General features: G+C 34.2%; 1 long non-coding RNA gene and 1 other non-coding gene across 2 annotated transcripts in view; both read right to left on the bottom strand.

Annotated features, from left to right (window-relative positions):
• Positions 1–735: 735 nt before the first annotated feature.
• The window catches only part of LOC145268411 (uncharacterized), a 47006-nt gene continuing 24656 nt past the window's right edge, over positions 736–23085 (bottom strand). Inside the window, exons 2-3 of the long non-coding RNA XR_013864895.1 lie at positions 5605–5653; positions 736–1070 (exon numbers count right to left, since the gene is read on the bottom strand). This is a non-coding gene — a long non-coding RNA (uncharacterized LOC145268411). The remainder of the gene's footprint in view (positions 1071–5604; positions 5654–23085) is intronic.
• Trnac-aca (transfer RNA cysteine (anticodon ACA)) lies at positions 5731–5803 on the bottom strand. Its single transcript has one exon. It is a non-coding gene; the product is annotated as a tRNA-Cys (tRNA).

Below are 23085 nucleotides of genomic sequence, written 5' to 3'. Positions count from 1 at the left end.
AGTTAACTCAATCACATAAATTTATTTCAACCCTCTAGGAGCCTTCTCAAATGAAGAGAGCTAGTTAGCTTAACTTTTTAAGCTCGATGTTGACTTTTTAAGTCAAGTGCTAACCTGATTAGCTCTCATTTGAGAAGAGCTGTAGAGGGTTGAAATAGATTTATGAGATTGTGCTAACTTTGTGTTGAGTTTTTAACTCTCTCCCTCTCTCTATATATAGACACACACACACACACACAGAAAAGTGAAACAAAAATACATTCTTAAGCATACAAACATTGATACTGCCACTGGGATGCAAGAGGCTGCTGTAGTTTGGGGTTAGATTTATAAGGAGCATGTTAAGTAGAGAGTTGTGCAGCAAAGTGTTTGTTCACATTACATTTACATTTCTGCATGTTAGTAAATTCTATTAAAGTAGAAAGTCACTTGGCATCTAAGGACTTTCACAATGAATGGATGGGGGGTTTACCTGACTGTCAGATTGGTTGGGTGTATTTACGCAAAGGAGCACCAGAGCAGCAAATTCGATTGAAGTATTTGTAAAACAAGCACAGAGATGCAACATTGCGGTGAAGGTACAGAGGCTGGAGCTAGGTGTGTAGTGTGGAATATATTAGATTAGAGATTTTATTTTTAGACTGTCTAAGAGACTAGTAGATGGTGATAAGAATACAAACTTTGGTCCCGTAACACTTGAATAAAGAATACATGAATAGTTAGTTACTTGCCTTGTCTTGTCCAGATGATTCGAGGAGTATCCTCTGCAGTATCGAGTATCTCTTCCCTTTGTTCTGGCATTATGGACTTTAATCATCCCCCTTGCCGCCACTGGGTTTGAAAGTCCTATATTCACATAGGAGGCAATGAATATGCTCAAATGCTTTTCTATCAGGGCATGTTCAGTTCGGAAACCATTCTTGGTACAGATGACGAGCTTCCACAGTATTACCATCTGCCAAACAATAAACAAAGTGCTCTCTCCTGATTTGCATATCTGCCACCTTGCCTCAGTCGTTTATACTCATTAAACTAAGAAAATGCAGGACTGCGATCACCACAGACACCATCTGTGAGCAAAAAAGAATGGTGATTAGTATTTGTTTCAATGGCCTATAACTCAGAAATTAATCATTACTGGACACATGTTTATTGGAACTTTATTCATTACTTAAGAGAAAGAAAATTAAAGCTGTAAATTGAATTTTACAATCAAAATTTATTGTTCAACTGAATACTCCAAAAAACAATTTACAAAGTCCTTATTCTGCGGAGTTTCGAAGTATGCTATTCTTGTTATTCTTCTCATCAGGGGACAGAAAGAAATCAGCAAATTATATTTGAAGCAATGCTAGAACTTGCTGGTTATGGCATTAAGTGAAACCGCAATTTATTATAGTCATAAAGTGTCAAGAAAAACAAGTGAAAAAATGTTGGATATGTAAAATAAAAGGTACTCATGCACTTATTGATCCATGCTGAAATAATAACGTTATTATTTAAAAAGCCATTTTTAATCTGGAGAGGGGAGGGTGTTTTTTTTTTTTTACCTAATGTGTACTTTAACCTTACAATTGAATAAAAAAAAAAAAAAAAGTAATTAAACTTGAAAATACAATTTAAAAAATAGCGCGGATCAGTAAGTGCATTAGCACCAAAATAAGTAAATAAAAACAAGCTGCGCATATAAACTTTTCACCTCCTTTAATAAACATTGCAAACAACTTTGCATTATTGCGACAGCCACTTACGATTGCTTGGATCATTCCACCACACCAGAAAGTATTTCACTCCTGACACAATCCTCTACCTGTATAAGAACTAGCTACGCCCGAAAATGGAATAATGTTACATCTGAAAAGGTGTTACTCAGAACTCTTCTGCCTTCATAAAATACAAAAACCAACTTTTAATTCAACGTTGTCTTCTCATCCTTATAGCCCATTTCTCACAGAAGAGACATTGCTAGTCTTTCTCTACTTTAACCTTTTTTTTTCTACGACTGAGCTTCAATCTCTGGTTTTCCTGTAAAATATCTCACAAAAAACATTAGGTACCTCGATCGTGAGACACAAATTTAATACCTCCCCCCCCCCCATATGTAACACGATGTAACTAATTTAATATCATAACTTTTGTATCATTCAAAAAAGAAGTTTCAAATAAACCAGTAAATTTAAAAAAAAAAATTTTCCAGCATACAAAAATAATGAAAATGCAAAGCCAAAATCATGTTTTACATTATCAACGTCTTAAAACAACGTTCCTATATAGTGATCATTTTGAAAGCAAAAACACACCGTGTTTAAAAATATCTAGCAAAAATTGATTAATGGTCAGATTTTCATGAAATTTTCGATATGTATTCAATTTTAAATCAACTTATATTTTAAAAGCAGTTTTCATTAAATATGTTAAGCGTAATATTTTTTTTAGGTGTTCTAACCCCCTCCCCTATTTCATATTACGAAAACTAAACAAAATAAATTTAGATCCATAAAAATTGCAACGTTTTATAAAGTTTAAGAGATTAAATAATTAAAACAGTTATTTTTATATACCTTGAAGTTGTAAATAAAAAGTAAACAAAGCTAATATTATTATGTTTAAAAAGTTTTTTTCTCAATAATATGTACTACACTATAATTAGTTAAATTACAAAAAAAAAAAAAAAAAAAAAAAAGAATTCTGAAAAATAATTAATCTTAAAAAAATTTAAACTGAATAAAATTCCAATATTCCACGATGTGAAGTTTTAAACATAAATTTTGGAGTAACGTTTTCCAACTTTTAAAAATATATTTTCATATAATATAATTGACAATAGTCATTTTTTTTATAACATAGCAAATTTAACTACAGCTTTAAATTATTTTAATTGTTAAAAAATGTTTATCTCTAGGGGGAGGGGTCAACTTAATTTTAGCACCTATTTTCAAAAAAATGTATGGAGGCCTCTAATTAATAAAATTAACATAAACAATAGCAAAAACAAAAACAAACAAAAAACCTGCTTCTCTGATGCAATTAAAGCGATTATCAGAATCTATAAAGAATATGTACAATTATAAGATAGACACAAAATGATGACGTAACTGACAATGTGGAAAACATTGGCGATTTCATACAACAATTTGGAGAATTTGATTATTAAAAATAATCAAATTCTGCCCAAATCCAATCATCAGTCTCATGATCCATCTAACATAAAACAATCTTTATCCGCAAGTAGCCTTTGGGCCTTGATGACAAAAAAAAAAAAAAAAAATGAAAAGTTATTAAAAAAATTTTTTTTTAATTAATTTGTGGCTGACTTGAAATCCCCCCAAAAGTTCAAATTATTTAGCTTTTTGCAAATATTTCTCTTGTTTTAAAGCAAAATTGCATTTTACATTTTAAAATCTATAACTTTTATTCCAAATTTTTTATGGAGCATATTTTTATTGACATATTTGTTACTGACTTCAGCTTTGCTTTTTTTGAATTTATTAAATTCCATAAAAACAATATTCACAATTTAATTTGAAAATTTTAGAAAACTACATGTTATAAAATATATATATATTTGAAATATTTTATTACCTCTTATTTTTATTTACTACTAGTTGCCAGGTTATCTGTGATATATTGAATATTTTTCCTCAATACATTATAATAGATTAAACAAAACAAATTCATAATGGCGTCTTTTTTGTGAATCTGAGCATGCATATAAACCCAAAAATGTCGGCTAGTGGAAATTAACATTTTACATGTAAATTTTCCAATGTTTGTACACGTTATTCATGCATGTAAACAAAGATATTACTCACTATAAACCATCCTTGGTTAATGAATATTATTTCCTTAGAATTTTAGTGTAATGTGACCAGTAGTTGAAGAGTTTACCTGTTAGATATTTATACACACACTGTATATATAGAAGATTATGAAAAAAATATAGGACAAAATGAGCTTTATAATATTCAAAACAACTTTGAGTCATTTTCATTAAGATGTAAACAAAAAGAAAATGAAAGAGAATGGTGTTACCAAAAGAATACGCCCATGAGTTTGGGCAAAAACAAAAAAGGTTAGAAAGTTCATATGGTGTTAAATAAATGTCCTGTTAGTAGGGAAGAGTTCATATATGAAGGATAGGACGAATGTTCTGTGTGTAAAGAAAATGGAAACAGTTTATATTTAAGAACATTTTTATGTACACAGTTATGAAATTCAAGCTGTGTGTGTGTGCTCACACACGTGTAGGCATATGTATGTGTTATATTATTTAGTGTACATGTGTCAGCCATAACCATGTCGTCGGAATCTTTAGAACTGCTTGTTGAACCCCTGAGCCATACATCCCAGGAGAAAGATTGTGAAAGAAATGCCACAGAATAAGTTAGCTCACTGTGTGATCTCCTCACCAAAAAGAGAAAGAGTCTAGTTGACACCCTCTTTTATCATTTTCGGTTGTGTACTCAGTTCACCTTGACTGGATGAACCAGAAGGGGAGTTAATTGCTTAGTAAGGAAGAGAGAAGAGTTCATATATGAAAATGTGTTTTATGTATACAGGTATGGAAGTGATGTAATTATTATGAATACATTCAGGTTCCTCCATACAAAAAAATGTGATTGGCTAGTGTAAACCATGAATAGGGACAGGTATTGCAGCCTGGGTGAAACGTTGAAAGATATGCCAAAAGCCTAAAGCTTAAGCATACTGTCAGCTATGACTAGGAAGAATCATTCATTAAGGCAACTTACTAGATTACATTATTCGATTACTGTAGCCAGGATCACTTAGGTGCAAATAAAAGAGAGAGCGATGAAGTGCATATGGTGTTAAATAAATGTCCTGTTTGTAGGGAAGAGAGAGAAAGGTTCATATGTGAAGGATAGGATGAATGTTCTTTTTGTAAGGAAAAGAAAAAGTTCATATATGAAAATGTGTTTTTTTTTATGTACTTTGATGTTAAAGTCAGGCTATGGCCATGTATGTATGTATGTATGTGTGTGTTGCAGCATGTCCAGGTGTGTGTGGCTATAGCCATGTTGAATCTTTGGATTTTCTTGTCGAAACAATGTGGATGAGTTGTTGGCAGTCCGCCTTTTGGATAAGAAAGACAAAGTAAACACTGAACGATCCTGTCAAGTGCTCAGCTCACCTGAGAGATAGTCTCCAATTGGGCAAGCCAGAAAGGAAGTTAAATGCCAATCAGTGTCAAGCTTAGAAATTAAGCATAGATTCAGAACCGTTAACTGTAACTTGTCATTGCTACTGCTACCGTTCATAGCACTACTACTACAACACTATTCATCAAATATTTGTTGAAATTAAGAATTAAATAAAAGGGAAATTTAAACGATTTTTAAAAAATCTTATTTAAAAAAAAATTTATGCACCATCAGCTTCTTCTTATCACATATGCACAAAAAATGTTTTGATTAAGGTTGCGAAATTGAATGTGATTTACAAGAAACCATTCAATACCTATAACATTAATTTTACAATTTTTTTTTTTATTGTAAACTAGCATCTGTGCCGCGTTGGCACACATAACACCAAATCAAACACAAAATTGAGTACACTCAACATCGTCTTACCATCAACGCTTACCTTGTGAACTCGGCGTATTGAAATTTCCCATATGCACAAAACAAAATCACTGAAAAAACAAAAATACCCTAACTAAAGGTAAGGATAATGAGTAAACATTGGATAAAATGATGGTTAAAATTATTACGAACTTGCCAGGATTCGAACCTGGAATCTTCTGATCTGTAGTCAGATGCGTTATTCATTGCGCCACAAGTCTTATTCGTATGCCAAAAGATGTTACCGCAGCTGTATACAGACAGTGATAACTTTCGTTGACATGGACAGGTAACTTTTTCAACAATTGCATGAAACGACCCCAAAACCCTTATTTTGGGCTTTTTGTGTGACTCAGTGTTGTTTGTTACGAACCATATATAGACAAGGACAAATAGGGACACACACCTTTCAGGGAAAAAAAGAATTTTTCAATTCAGTGCATACGTTCGAAAGTTTTATTAGTATATATTTTGGAATATATGAATGGAATGTGTTCTGATGAACTTGTTTCACTTGTACTCCCTCAACGTACGTATCCCCGACAAACCCGCTTAGCAATAAGATCTGACCCCTTCAATGTTGTTGTCCCTAAATGCCAGAAAGCTTTCTATTCTAATAGTTTCTTCCCTCGGACAGCTAGACTTTGGAATTCCCTTCTTACTGTCTGCTTCCCTGGCTGTACTGATATGCAGAAGTTTAAATGTAACATAAACAAATATGTTGTTAATCTTTCCTACACATGGCCCCAAAATAGTAGCCCCTTACGTCCAAGTGGCGATATTCTTTGTAAGAGGTGAACATGAGTAAAAAAATACACACACACACAAATAAATAAATAAATAAACATTTAGAATTTTATTAATAGTATAGATTACAGTTTTGTTTTTGTTTTTTTTTACAAGTTGTGGTTGGATTTTTTATCTGCCTTCTCTTTTTTTTATCGTTGTTCTTTTTCAGATGTTTTTGAAATATTTACGTAAAATAATTATTTAAAATTTTTACATTTTCTTTCTCAGTAATGGCAATATATCTCACTCATTGGTCCTACTTAATCAATACAGTCTTAACCATTGTCTGTCCGTTTTCGACCAGGGGTTACTTTTTGATGGTAGTGCTTCTGCTGCCATTACATAGCATTTACAAGGTTCCACAAGATTTTTTTTTTGTATCAAAATTGAAATTTCGGAATCTCCCATATGAAAACCATTTTTTTAACGTGGTCTCTCCCATAAGTACACAATGTCTTTCTGGAAAGGATTTTGACTAGAAAAATATGAGGGAAACCAATGCCAAAACATACAATATGATGATGATTTACTGTATTGCAAAGTACTTTTTTAAAATTTTCATTTCTGTATTTAATTCAGCAATTACTGTTTCCTTTAGTAATTCAGTTTAGGAATTAACGTTGGCAATCTATGTGTACATCTTTTTTCATTGATGCAAAAAATTGTTTTTACATATATACTAGTGGGGGTACCCGGCATTGCCCCGGTGTTTGTAGGTGTGTAGCAAAAAAAGTAGTAGTAGGCAGGCTCGAATCCGTGACACAAAGACGGAAAAGAAAGTGAAAGAAAACCTGACCTCTCACCCCTACTCCATGACGTGACCGGAAGTGTAAAGCATTCAAATTTAATGTAGTCAATCAAAAAGATGACTTGTAGAAATGGCGTTGCTTTTAAACCTTTCACAAAGGTCGTTTTTAATGTATAGGAAAAACAGCTCCCCCCCCCACCCAAAAGGGGGGTGGGGAGCTGCTTTTCCTATACATTAGTAATAAATAATAATTGTCTCAGTATAAAGGGTTTCCCCTACATCGACCAAGGACCAATTACAGAACAGATACTACCTGGCTGGAAGGCCGAGAGTTGGCATTTACATTCGATTAGTTTCACTTTATATAAAAAGACAAACACACGAAACGAGAAAATTTTTAAACCTTGATAAAAAAAAAGATAGAGATGATGTCCATTTGTGAATCCGAGGTATTTTATCTCGGAAGTTTGCAAAAACTTCTCCCGGACTCTAACCGATGTAAGAAATCCGATGAAAAAAGCCTTTCATGGACGTACACAAATGCAGGCACCCATTTTGACTTATATATATATATATACTAGCGAGGGGTACCTGGCGTTGCACAGGTGTTTGTAGGTGTGTGTGGAAACTCTGGAGGTGGGGAGGGGTTAAAAAAAAAAAAGTAAGTATGAGGATCGAACCCGAACCCTTGAGGCAAAGTTGTAAATTAAAGTGTGAAAAAAAAAAGTGCAATGTTAACCATTGCCCCACCATGACATGCTTACAGAAACATGTTTGAATTTATTCAATTACTTGGACTTAGCAGGTGCCCGTTTTAATGAGTTAATGAGGTCAAGTTTGACTGCCTGTTTTAATGAGTTAATGAGGTCAAGTTCAATGAGTCAAGTTTAATGAGTTAATGAGGTGCCCGTTTTAATGAGTTAATGAGGTCAAGTTCATTTACTGCTGAACGCTTTTTTCCCCCCAAGATGTTATAGGAAAAAGACTAACCCACATGTGGCGAGCGACAAATGTTGAATATTTATCTTCCCGAAATCAAGCAAATTAAATAGACAGGCGAGCTTCGTTGTTAACTGTGAGATATTACGATTTATATGTTATATAAAAAGTTTTAAAAAGTTGTGAAGCGAGCGACTGCTTCTCTGAAAAAAGCCTTTTGTTGACATACAGAAAAAGCGAACACACATACATACATACATTTTCGCTTTTATATATATATATATATATATATATATATATATATATATATATATAAAGAGAGAGAGAAAGAGAGAGAGACAGGTGACCTCTTTTTTTCTGTCTGAGGAATGGTCTCTACCAACTGCTCTAATTTTTGGTTTAGAGATTTGAAACTGGATATATATGGAATTTGAACATGTGGAACAAATTTGATTTATTTTTTTAGACAGTAAAAATAGCTGCTAATGGGCAAAAAAAAAAAAAAAAAAAAAATTGGAACTTGGCAAACATGTTGAGTTAACGTATATCTTCTATGCATCCACAGCTATCATTTATAGGTTTGACAACATTTAAGTTTTTACATGCGTATGAACATGGTTCATATGGTAATGAATAATGCTGGCCCGCTATACGTTTTGATTTCAATTCTAACTGATAGCACCAAAGTCATATTTTTTAAACTTTTGTAATCACTACTATATATTGGGTACAATATAATAACCAATAGAAAATTGGTTTGATAATAATAAATACGAAATCTGCAAAAATTAAAATATCATATTTAAGTCTATTTTACGACTGGGCAATGGCTGGGTGGCCTGTCAGTAAACGTGTAGTTTAAAAGAATGGTTTTCCATCTTTGCAGGCGATTTACAGTATTAGCTTTTCTTAGACTCAAATATTGATAATAATGGACATAATTAACTTTCATGTGAAAATGTTTTTTTTTAATTGCAAGTAAGTGCTTATTTTATTTTATTTGGCTCTCTCCTTTTGAGGGGAGGCAATATCATTTTTAATACATGGGCTCCTAATTTCAGTTTTTGTTTTTTTCTTTGTCTAATAAAAAGAACCCTGATCTGAAGTTGCTCACAACATGCATTAGTATCCTGTTTAGACATACGACCACCAAAGATGATCTGATTGATACCATAGGATTTAATTTTCAGAAGAAACCTTGCAAAGGCTTTGGATATATTAAGAGCTATGGCCCTAGTTTCTCCTGCCTTATCCAGTGCATGGTATATCTGGTCAGAGATGACCATTAAAATATTTGCAGTAGGCTCCATGTTTTGACAAGCTTGTGGGCTTGACCTTTACTCCTGATCTGAAATGGAACATGTACATCAAATCTGTTGCCAAGGTCGTTGGAAAAATGTTGTGACCCCTCTATCACTCCATTAGATATCTCACTGCTGATGTAATTCTCTACCTGTATAAGAGCCAAGTACGTCCAAGGATGGAATACTGTTGCCACATCTGGACAGGAGCTGCTTGGTGCACCTTATCCTGCCTTGATAGAGTTCAAAATAGACTTCGTAGCTTCGTAGGGGATGCCTTTTTCTTTTCCTTGCAACCTTTTTCCCACAGAAAATACATTGCGAGCCTGTCTCTCTTCTTTATCATAATTTTCATGGCAAGTGCTCGTCTGAGCTCCAATATATGGTTCTCCCTTCGCCAAACCACTATCAATAATTTCCCCACTCTTTATCTGTGCCCAAACCTAAATGTAGATTCCATGATTTAATAACTTTATTAATAACAACATTTTAACAGAGTGGTAAAAATTCCAGGGATATCTTTCATATTTTTTATGAATGTACTTGATGATCATGGTCTAACTGAATCAGACATAGAATTCAAATCTTATCAGTAAAGTGCAGCTACCAATAGAATGGCTTTCAATTCAAGTATGTTAAGCTGAATGTGCTCTATGTTGGACTTTACTATGTTTGACCTGTTCAAATATTGTTAAAGAAATTATAAATTTCGGTTGTTATATAACTATTTGTGACCACATCAAACTTCCACTTGGGGCGGCATTGTCACTTTAGCTACATACAAAGGCATTTTATTTGGCGATGGTCATTTCACTGAATTGACCCGACTTTGGTTCAACTCGATTACACCTGTGACCAAAAATGACCTCTCAAATATCCAACATTTAACTCATCTTTTTGACAATGTTTGTTGTTTATTCTCATAACAACTTCCTGGTTTCATATTCATAATTTTTATTCAAATGATTATTTGGTACATCCAATAATTATTTTCTGCAGTTTCTTGCATATGGTCACCAAATGCACCTATTCTTGCCAAAATCATTTCTCAGTACACACGGCCTGGATATTTAAAATAATGAAATGCTATACTGTGATAATATGCAATATTCTGTCCCATAAAACCATTCTTATATATTGAGGTGGCCTTAGAAAGACTAATACAAAGTGCAAGTTGTTATTGAGTTATAAAGATTAAAATTGTTAGGCTTAGGTACACGTAACCAAAGACAAAACAGAAGCATCAATTAGTACGCTGGAAATAGAGTTTGTTTAGAGGTGAAGCAAAAAGCATGTGTTAAAATATAAGCTCTTAAAATAGCCAGTAGTAGATTCCCTCTCTCTTTTTCCTCTGTAAACTAAATAGACTTGTATTTAGATTGAAATTCATTCCAAGTTTATTCCAACAGATGATGGACACCATGTCGGCAGGATCAGATTTCGCTTCACCTGATTGACATCCTTTTTAAGTGTAAGGATAATAAGCAGCAAAAAACAACATTATGGCATTTTTCCAGAAAATAGATGTGTACAAATTCAAACTTAGCCCAGAGAAATGTAAATTTTTTAATGGAATCAAATTAAGTATTTAGGTAGGTTCAATGATAGACAAAAAAAAAAGTAAATCTGACACTGAAAGAGCTGGAGACATTTAGAAAATTCCAGTATCCAACAATGTGTTTTTTTCTTTTATGGAAATCACTCCAGACAAGGCATAAAGCCACTTGATGTAAGGAACTTAAAAAACAAACAAACAACCAAACAAACAAACAAACAAAAAACCTTCAAGGTCAAAACGTAGCCAACAACAAGTGTTAGACGGAATAGATTCCAGTCCGGAAAGCAGCAATTCCTTCCTCTTTGTCAGAAACATCATCCTTGAAATGTGAGGATTAAAACACAAAATGGAGGAAGCAAAAGTTACAAAGCTGTCAAAAGCCAGTCTATGGTCTACTTTCTACTATCCTTGAATTCACATATTCAGATCAGTTCCAATTATAAAGGTTTACAATTGTAATGAGAAGCTTTTTTTTACTCCAACAGATGGGCATAAAACATGTGCAAAATATCTCATTCTCTTTTCAGCTGGTGCATTTCTCTTTATTGTTACAAAATACTAAGAAATAGAACATATATATAAAACTAATCTGGCCATGGAACTAATCTTCAGGTATTTTTGGGCTTGGCCAACTTCTACAGCATTTACATTCCCAAAATATACGATTTTAGCCCTGTTGAACTGTAAGATAAGACAACTGTGTTTTCTAGTTCATTGCTAAGATCCACATTAAAAGCAAATGCCCCCCCCCCACTGTATTCTATATATAACTCCCACTACACCCTGGTTAATTCCTGTATCAGGGGAGATAACTCCGTGTTACTTCTTGTTACCAGGAGTAGATCACTCTTTTGTTATATTATAAAATGGTCTTTAATTATCTAATTGTGTATTTCTTTTATTTAACTGTTTGTTGAATGATCTTGTTCAACTCTTTTTTAATGGTCTGTGATCATCTAGTCTCTAAATGTCTGTCTTAACAGCTGTGCTTATCTTGTGTGTGTGTGTGTATGTGTGTGTGTGTATGTGTGTGTGTGTGTGTCAGTCAGAACATAGCAACATATAAATAACAACATACCTGTCTTCTGCTTGGCCTCTTCTGGGAGGATTTGCCAACATCTTGGTGGAGCTAGTTCTGTTATAACAAAGATGCATGCAAGACAGGAACCCAAGACAAATGATTGTTTTTGTATATATATTTTCTTTATTCACTCCCAGGCGTTTCATCACAGCAGACTGGAGTGAATGATGGTCTTTGCTTGTAGTTCCATTTGGAAACAGCCTGTTAACTCCATTTTGTCTCTTCAGCATCTAAGAACGAACTCACTAAAATTTCCTCTGCTTCTTCAAACTGGAAACCCTTGACATGTCAGATCTAGTCCCAGTTTGCATACCTTCCAGTGCAACTTGATCGGTCACAAAGTTTGATTCATGTCACAGCATGACGCTCTAACCCTTAAATGAACATCACTCTGTGGTATCATCAACTTTCATTTCTTCTTAATCATGCTCTCCAGGCGAACCGACATTGATGTGCTGTTTGACCTCCATTGCTTCCTTGGGAGGTTGTTTCTGTGGGCGCAGAGTTTGTGGTTGGATTGGAGGTTCCTGGTGTGGCGTAATGTAGGCCATCCACAACTGGATATTTGATATTTATCCTGCAGGACAGGAAGGTGGTATTTAATGATTTAAATATACAGCATTATAAGTTTTCCAAGATTATGCTTTATCTGGAATCTGTAAATCAGTGTCCTTTCAGAGGTTTTTGATGTTCTATAGGGCCTGGTTTGAAAGTATTTTTATTAGTGGCAGGTTATCCATTGTTATTAGCAAATCCGGGCATCAGAGTATGAACATCCGGCAGGATTCTAGCCTGCTGATTGGGGCTAAAACTTTTACTTCCACTGGTGTGTATTGTGATTCTGTGTTATTGGCAAAATGAGATCCAGCCAAAATGAGCTTCCTGTGGCCATCCCCAAAAATCTTCAATTCATCCTCACATCAGCAATATTACCGAAGGAGGAAATACGATATTCCTGCTTTACTGTAGTCTGTCCCCAGTTCTATCACTCTTAATTTCAAACATTTGGATACCTCAATTCTCTCGATTATTACTCTCTTTAATTCATGGAGGAGGTGCTGAAGTGTTTAATCCCAATAGAACTTTGTTCTTTTTTCACAATGGTTCTTGGCAGGGGCTTTAACTTCTGCTTTTGAAAAGGCATACGACACCAGATTCAAAAGTCCAAACCAGAACCTGACCCTAATGATGTTTGTGGGAATAGGGAAGTAAAGGGTGGTTTCTGCCATTCATTTTGTGAGTTGAACACCGTTTGTGATAACCAGAAATCCTGCAAACTTTACCTTCATATTGGCAAAATGAAACGTGTCTGGATTAGGTACAATCCCCTTGTTTGTGCAGTGACTGATATAGTTAGTCATGTGCCAGAATGAAAACTATTGACTCATCCCTTAGGAAGCTGTTGGCTGTTTATGCGTCAGGTTATACAGTCCATATCCACTGATGAAGAACAGATATTAGTGTGTGGATTGCTGTTGGTGTTACACCTGGAATAAACTTTATCTCTAATGATTTACCTTCCATTTTTTGCAGTGGTTGGGCATGTGTTGAATGCGCTTGACTTAAAATATTCCATTAGCCATTATTTCAATTCATGTTTGTTATCTTCTGTTGGCTTGAAGGGGATGGTTTCTGGTTTCATTGCGACAGACATTCTTCGTGGGAATCTACATGGGGCCATTTCTTTTAGGTTCCTCAAGAAATTTTGTGAAAATGAGGTTGGGAATTTGGGAGGCAATAAATCAAGGCTGTCTGTGACAAATAAAACCCAGATGTGTTCTCCGATACATATATAGCCGGTCGTGTTTCTTTTGTTCCCACTGTTACGCATAGAAACAAGATGCCTCTGCTGTGTAAATGCTTATCCATTATGCCCCATATCTGACAGGTAGTTCATACAAAGTGCCCCTCTGGGTATCCAAGGAATTTCTGAATCTCAGATCCAATCAAGCACATCTGTGCCCCTGTCTGCAAAGAAAAGGAATTACTGCATTGGTTTGGGTGTTTGGTTTGTTTTATGGCATTTTTCGATTATTTAATGCCAAATCCAGTTATTTTGGAAATAGTATTCATGTTGCATCCAGTTATTTTGTAGAAGGTTTTTATTCTTCAAGCTTTTTGTTATCTTCAATCGCTAGTTTGTTGTTTGGTTTTGATGTTTTATTGTGGATTTCAACGTTTTTGTTCCCTGCTCTGCAGAACATGAATGAGTTTTGCAATGGAAGAGGGAAAAGGGTTACAGTATTAATGTTTTGTACATTTTAAGTTGGGAAACCAGTCAGGAAAGGGAAATGGGAAGAAGGAAAGGCTTGTTTTTGTTTTTGCAAAAAGTAGAAAAACAAAAAGCATCGATGTTAGGTGCATTTCATCTCAGGAATACTACATTGGCTCAGTTTTTCTTGACATATGTCCAAACCTTGCAGGAGTTCCAAACAGCATGGTTACTTCCACTGTCACCAAGAGGGGTAGCTCTGGGTGCTCATAAGAAATTGTTGCTCATCCCACTCAAGGTGAGGTACACTCATCAGCTGTGTCATGTTGTGATTGTGAGCAGAATAATTTTCAGGGGTACTATTGGTGAATATGAATGACTCCTCACTTCTTGACATTTTGCTTGTGGCTTCCATTCTGGGCCTCACAAGTTTACGGCATACCTTTTTATGTTCATTTGAGTCCAGCTGCTAGACAATCCAATTATTGACCCTCTAGAGTGTGAAGTTTTCCCGCATCCATTGCAAAGTTTGATGTATTGTGGGTTAAAAGAGTCTGTGCCTCCTGTTCTTGGTTTGACCTTTTTACACCGGATAGTGCAAGAAGGTGTGTGGCATCATTAAAATGGGGGTTGGCTTGTCTGTTGCTTTCAGACAGCCCAATCATGAAAACTTCTGCTCCAATGTGACAAGTAAACTACCTTCTTTGGTGTTCTGCATTTCTAAGTTTTGCTAACATTTGCACGGCAACCATGTCATCTGATTAAATTACTTGCTGCCGGTAAGTTTGTTCATTTTAACATTGAATTCTACTCACAAAATTTGGTTTAGCTATGTAGTCTGGATAAAAAATGAGTTATTGACTCACCCTCTTTCTGCCTCATGGAGTGGAATTTCTGTTAATGAACTTCTTTGTGCAATGCTTTCACTACCACAAGTCGTATTTGGCATAAAAGATACTCCTCTGTGGCAAAACCGAGCTTCTCTGACCCAATCATTTCAAAAAGTAACATGTACATGTCTCCCATCATTCTTCATGGATTGATCTTTGTATCGGGCTCATGTGTTCAAAAACAAGATAACATGTGACATGTTTGGATGACTGAAGCATCTCTTTTCTCAGCTCGATATTTTCTTCCTGAAGTTAAATGAGTTGCTTCATTAAATGAATATCTTGTTCCATGGTGGCTATTAGTGTGTAAGTTTAACGCCCATGGTAGAGTGCACAAATTTCCACATTTCACAATGTTATATTCTGTTTGTAGTGCCATGTAAGATAAGACAAACGTGTCCTCTAGCTAGTTGCTAAAATCTACTTAAAAAGCAAATGACTGCCTCCATCTGTCCTCTATATATAGCCATCAGGGGAGATCATTCCCTGTTGTATACCAGTTATCAGGAGAAAATCACTCTTACTTATACACCTACTAAAAGACGGAGAAAAATCAAATTTGTCAAAATTTTGTTAAGAAACTTTTGAGAAGATAAACAATTATTTATTGTTGGATCCATCGCTAGCTCATTTCCACACAAAACATGAAATAACCGTGGAATCTGAATTACAGGATTGTAGCAGAGATTCTTATAGGTTTGAATAAATAATAAATTTGTTGAATCTCTGTGCTGTTTGAGAGTCTTTGATAAGGGGCTGTAATGTATCTGCAATTTAATTGATTCCACTATCTCTCTCTGCAACCTCTCTCTCACAGACATGATGCCCCAGTCTTTTCTAAAAATACTATTATGGTACATGTTCATCAGAATTCCGCCCCGACTCATTTAACTCATTGATCCACCAATTCGCTGTTTTGATGCACCATTGTAATATAGCTTCCTACTCCAGTAGATTCTTTTCAAGAACCGCAGGCTTGTGGAACTCTGCTGACTGTTTTCCTCCTATTTATAACCTCAGTCTTTTTAAGACTAAGGTCAATAGGCATCTGCTGTCTTTGCTATAATCATCTTTCTTTTTTGTTGGCTCCTTACATTAAGTGGTTTCATGCCCTGTCTGGAGCGATTTCCATAGAAAAAATTAGAAGATGAGTCCACAATGTAGCCAGTTACTCTAGGATTTACAAATTCATTAAGAAAATGAGAAAAAAAAAAAATAAATAAAAACATCACTGAATAAAAGATATAAAATAAAATAGTATCTAAAATATCACCTTTTTCAATATGTAATCAAGTACTCTTACATGGAGATAGAAAATATTTTAATTTCACATTGGTAATCCAGATATTTCAAGAATGAAAAACTTAATGCGTAGACTTGGCCTAGGATTGGCCAGGATATTGAAAAAAATTGTGAAAGCATGTAGGTTGTCAACTTGCAGCAAAAGTAAAGTTTCAGCAGTAACCTGAACAACAGATTCTGTAGACAAGCCTTGCATTGATTTTGCTGGATTTCTAAACGTTCACTAATATCTAATAGTTGTGGATAGCTGCACCGATTGGCCAGTTTTTGAATGTAAGCACTTACAACTCCATATACATATCTATAAAAGTGAAAATGTCTCCGTGTCTACATTTCCCTACTAAGCTACTCTGCGAATTTTCAGTCTACAGACTCGAGATTTGACAAAGGGTATTGAGATTTGGGAAAATCTTTTTCATTGGTTTTCAGCCAGAAATTTGGCTGTCAAGGCGTCAAGTTCAATGATTTGACCTCAAACTCCTCCACCAATTTTGGGTCTAAACACTTGAAATTTTAGATGTAGGTTACTTGGACATGGATTAAACTTTTTAATTTGATTTGAGCCCAAAACAATAAATGTTAAGGGGGGGTCAAAATTGGGGTCAAAGTTTAAAACAAACTGACCTCTGAAGTCTCTTCTAAACTATTCACGCAATTTTGGGTCTAAACATTTGAAATTTTACATAAAAGAGTATTCAGACAAGCAACAAGCTTTTTAATCAGTTTTTGGGCAAAAATTTGGCTGCCAAGAGGTCAAAGTTGAAAGAGTTCCTTTGAAGACTCTACCAAACTCCTCCACCAATTCTGGGTCCAAGATTACCTGGACATAAGTCAACCTATATATATATATATATATATATATATATATATGCACATAAAGTTATGAACTGTACATAGGGCCTGAGTAAAGCTGGGCTGAACTGCTAGTAACTAATATAAGTGCTTTGAACAAACATTTTAGTGATTTCGTGCCTAAAACCAATAAGCAGTAATGGAAATATATTTATGAGAATTTTTAAATTTCTGTAGTAATTTCACCTTATCATCTTAGATCCAACAGTCAAATGGAAAGATTTGTGGACAGCTACAAAAAAAATCATTAACGTAAATGCGTGATTAGACACAAATGAGAGGACGATTTAGATATTTTTATCAATATACAGAATTACTTCTAACCTAAACAGTTTTTTTTTTTTTTACACACAAGGGAGTCACCACTTATCAAGGTCTGCAAGCCACTTGAGGATAAGGGTTAATAAATGTTAAATGGTAGTGTAACAGTCGTTAATAGTGTAAATTGCGTAGAATTTGATTATTTAAGGGACGGCTCAACAAGAACTTGTTTACATTGGATTTGAAGGCTACCATGCTGTAGTCAACCGGGAAGCAGAATAGTGTTCCACAGGCAAGAAGTCCTAGGAAAGAAGCTCTGTTCATGGAATCTGCATTTAGATTCAGTAAGAGATAGAAAGTGGGGGCAATCATATATAGTAGTTGTAGTTAGTCGAGTGTGTTCAGGTATTTTACAGGGAGAACTGGTGTTTGCAAGAAAAATCCGTCCAGCTTTTGAAAAGATGTTGTCAAGTCCAACGAAGGAAAACAATGATAACTGCAATTAAATCTTTTAAACCAGGAAAAAAAATTCTTCAAAAACTATAGAGGATGAAACACTTATCAGAAGACTTGGCAGAATAGTTTATGTTTAAAGTAAAAAATTTCAAACACTTAAATCAATTAAGACCCAAGTCATGGAAGAATGTGAAGAAGTGCCCTTAAATGGAACATGTACATCAAATCTGTTGCCAAGGCCGCTGGAAAAATGGTGGGATCTTTCTATCGATCCGGTAAATATCTCACTGCTGATGCTATTCTCTATCTATATAAGAGCCAGGTACGTCCAAGGATGGAATACTGTTGCCACATCTGGGCAGGAGCTGCTAGAAAGGACTTGGCCTGCCTTGATAGAGTTCAAAATAGACTTCGTAGCCTCGTAGGAGATGTCCTTTTCTCTTCCTTGCAACCTTTATCTCACAGAAGAGATGTTGCGAGTTTGTCTCTGATGTATCGTTATTTTCATGGAAGGTGTTCAACTGAGCTTCAATCTATGGTCCCCCCTCGCCAAACTTTCACAAGAAACACTCGTCTAGCTGTACACACTATCAATAATTCCCCCCACTCTTTATCTGTGCCTAAACCTAAACGTAGATTCCATGAACAAAGCTTCTTTCTTAGAACTGCACGCCTGTGGAATTGTCTTCCGTTTTCCTGCTTTCCGGCTGACTACAATATGGTTGTGTTCAAGTCTAACGTAAATAAGTTCTTGATGAGCCGTTCCATATAAGTTATTAAATTTACCAAATTTTCATCACTAATGATTACTATATTGTCCAATGTCTACTGTACACTCTTTAACCCTTATCCTTGAGTGGCCTCTTGACCTTGATAAGCGGTGATGCCTATGTAAAAAAAAAAAAAAGTGCCCATGGAAAATGCTGTATGATTATTTTTTGTATTTTATTTTTGGAATCCTTTGAGATGGAGCTTCATAATTTGAGCATTCATTCTTTTTGTAGACTTATCCCCATCTTCATAGTTATTGTTGTTTCACCACATTATGGCCAACTCGTCCTCTGGCCCTTTTCAGGTTATTAATTATGATAGGATAGGTGAGCATTGTCTGAAGATAGTGGTTTCAATCCTACCCAAAGCAGGCCAAAGGATTAGTTGGCCAAAATGTGGTGAGACAACAACTATGGAAGGCAGTGATTACTGGAGATACAGTTAAGAGATTCAACATTCCGATCTCATCGCTGTTAATCATCTGAAGGCCGGAGGATGAGTTGGCTAAAAAATGATGAAATAAGAACTATGAAGATGAGAATAGCCATCCACAAAAAGAATGAATGCACAAAGTACTGTATGATATGTTCAGCACACCCATTCCTTTGATTTACACAGTAAAGAAAGTATCAGATCCTCAAAACTCCAAAATACCAAAACTACTACTGCAATCTTACCCACGTTTCTACACGTAGACCCAACAGAGTACGTCACAAGGAACACAGGACAAGTAGTAACTTGACTTTGTTTGTAACAACATTTATTTTCTCATTCTCCTGCCACGTGTGACTTCTCGTTATCGCCATAATGTTAACCACGGCTCTAACTATCATCTCCTTTTGATATTTTTTCTTTTTCATTACCATGACGTCATTTCACACATGGTTTGGCATTTGTATATAGCTGCCACACACACGTCTGCACTCTGTTACACTAATACTAGCAAACAATTTGGTGTGTAGAAATACTAGAGAAAAAAAAAAAAAAAATAGTTGCGTTCAGATTAAAAAAAAGAAGAAAAGCAATTAAGCTAAATTTCATAGAAAACAAGTCGAGCATGTATAGTCCCCCTCCATGAATGAAAAATGTACTTTCACCATGACTAATTTTTATGCAAAAAAAAAAAAAAAAAAATCTAAGGCATGGTTATTAAGAAAAGTGCAAACAAATTAAAAATGAATGATTTGGGGGCAATTTTATTCATATAATACATTCTAGGTGGGTAATCAGAGTTATCCCGGAAAATCGGTTCTGGCAAAAATTTACTTTCACCATGACTAATGTTAGCACAAAATTTAGAAATGTACAAGGAGTTATTATTGAGAAAAGTGTGAATAAATGAACGGACAAATGGGAGAGAATTATTTGGTCAAATTCCTTTCTCCAAAGGACCAGTTGATAATAGAATACTTTAACCCCTCTTTTCTGTGGACTTTTCCATAGTTGATTATATGTGCAGTGGCACTGCACTGGATATTAATCTTTGCTTTAAATCTTATTAATTCGTCATTAAAGTCAGTCTCTCCTTTAAGACAATAAATCTTAGTAATGGTGAAAAAAGGAGACAGGAACTTTTAAACACATCAGAAGTTGGCACACGCATATCTCAATTTAGGTATGGAAGCACAGAATCAATACCATTTTCAATTATATTTTATGTTTTGTTTTTTTTCACCCTCTTATAATAAAAATTTTTTATCAATTATTTTTTTTATTCTTTAATCGCATAAAGATATTCGATCAAAAAAAATTTAAAAAACAGTTGATAAAATAAAGTAGTAATGAACCGATCATGACCAAACCTGGCATGATTACGGTCCCCCAACTAGAGATGGTGCATACCATTTTTCAAGGTTAAGATCATAGACTATATATATATATATATATATATATATATATACTGTCCTGCAGCCCAGACCACTGGACCAATCTTGACAAACATGGCATGATGATGGTCCTCCACCTAGGGGTAGTGCACACCATTTTCAAGGTCAAAGATTAAGGTCGTATTTGGTGCAGCTCTTCATAAACTCTCCAACCTATGGATGGTGCGCACTAAGTTGGAGTATCTTTGCTAAAAATGTGTTTGTGATAATAAATAAATATTTACCATTGTGATTCTTTGTAACTGTTTTACCTTAAGCAATAGTTATTCTTACAGCACCCACTTACTGTAACGGTGCCCACGAAATGAGTACCCAAGTGTACAGCAAAGTCCTGCGCAAAGCACAGGTATCTTTGCTAGTTTCATATACTTTTAAGTAATAGTTTTCAACAATAACTGATGATTAAGTTTTAGAAAATTTTTCTTTTTGTTAATAAATCTTAACTTCAATATAACTATTTAAATAATTGATTATATTAACGAAGAGTTTATCCCAGAAATTTTCAATATTGATTAAGATTTGGTTTCTAATTTTCCAAACATACCCAAAACAAAATGACATTTTGTCATAATTTTTTAAAAAAAAAACATTAATTAATATGTGGTCAATATATATTCCAAAGATAACTCATTATTTCCCAATAATTTTTTTTCTTAATTATTGTTTTTTCACCAAACAAATAAATTTAAACCTGTCATTAAATTAAAACACAAATTGATATTTTAAACTAGTTAAGTGATGAAAATATCTTGATTATATTTCATACTACCAGGACTATGCGGCATTGCTCAGAGCAAAAGTGTAGCATATTTCCATTAAAACTTATTTTTCTCTCTCCTGTTCCACTTTCCTATTTCCCGGCTCCAATTTAGAATCGAGGAATGCATTTTTTTTTTTAATAAATATTAGATATTATTCACCTGGGGTAATGTTGATAAAAAATATCAACTTTGTAGATGTTTGGCTTGTATTTTGTTTTGTTTTAGCTGGACATGCAAACATACACATAGACAAGTGTCCTATATATTATAGAGATTATGTTTAAATTAATCTTGATCCTTATAAAAAAAAACAAAAAACAAAATAACACATTTAACCACAAATAACACATATTGCCACCAAGACATGAAGTACTACTGTGATTAGTAGCCAGATTTACAATGGGCAACCTAAGTGAGGAGTTGTACAGCAAAAGATGTTTGTTTACATTACATTAAAATTTCTACATGGTGATACAGCTATTTGTCTCTGCTTTATCATTATTTTCATGGCAAGTGCTCGTCTGAGCTCCAATCTATGGTCCTCCCTAGGCTGACTTTCACAAAAAACACTTGTCTAGCTAAAACCACTATCACTTTCCCCCACTCTTTATCTATGCTTAAACTTAAACGTAGATTCCATGAACAAAGCTTTTTTCTTAGAACTCCACGCCTGTGGAACTGTTTTCCTGCTTTCCAACTGACTACAATATGGTCGTCTTAAAGTCCAACGTGAACAAGTTGTTGATGAGTAATCCAATTTACCACTATTAACGGTTTCTATATTTTCCCATTGACTACTGTATACACATTAATCCTTATTCTCGAGCGGCCTCTAGGTCTTGACAAGTGGTAACTCCTTTGTAAAAAAAAAAAAATAAAATAAAATAAAATAAAAAAAATAAAATCATGTTGCCTGTAGAATGTTAGGCCAAGGTGTTTGAACACTTGACTCTTGAGGAGAGTGCAATTGGTGGTTAAAAAAGTTTCTTATAATTATATAAAAGAAACCTAGGCTTATAAGGGCCAATACAATGCAGAAGTGTAACGAATCAACAAAAACTGAAGCAATTGAAGACATAATAGTGGAACAAACTATGTACTTTCATCTTTGATTCATTACATGTGTGAATAGACATACAATAGGTGCATGCAATTTAATGGTGAAAACTGATAGGGCCCATGGTTTTGAAAACCAGCCTATCATACTTTTTTATGTTTTCTATTACTTTTTAACTATATTTGAAAGATTAAAGTTAATCTCTAAAAGGAAAAATGTATTTTTACACGTAAAAAAAAAAAAAAGAAAAAAAAAAGAAAAAAAAAGTAAGTTATGATGAAAAATGCTTTTATGGCAGCTCCAAAAAAGAAATTCCACTAAATTTGAAAGCTAAATAAATTAACTGTAAAAATCCCTTGAATGATGAATATTAGCTATCTGGAACTATTTCAAAGATAATAGTAAAGTCTAGTGCATAAGTGTGTAAAAGTCAAGTAAATTCAACTGACAATTCATTGAAAAAAAAAAAAAAAAAAAAAAAAAAAGAAAAAAATGTTAAAACCATTATTCATTAATATTTAAACAGAATTCAAATTTGAAAGAAAATGGTTACTTATTATTAATGAAAAAATTACACCCCCACACAAAAAAAAAAAAAAAATACGAACTTATATTTTATTTTATTTTTTTGTGAATGTC

Source organism: Euprymna scolopes, chromosome 43 (genome assembly GCF_053919585.1).
Source record: "Euprymna scolopes isolate OS-2025 chromosome 43, ASM5391958v1, whole genome shotgun sequence".
Lineage (NCBI taxonomy): Eukaryota > Metazoa > Mollusca > Cephalopoda > Sepiida > Sepiolidae > Euprymna > Euprymna scolopes.
Note: the sequence above shows the minus strand (reverse complement) of the source record. Positions and strands in the feature narration are given on the sequence as shown.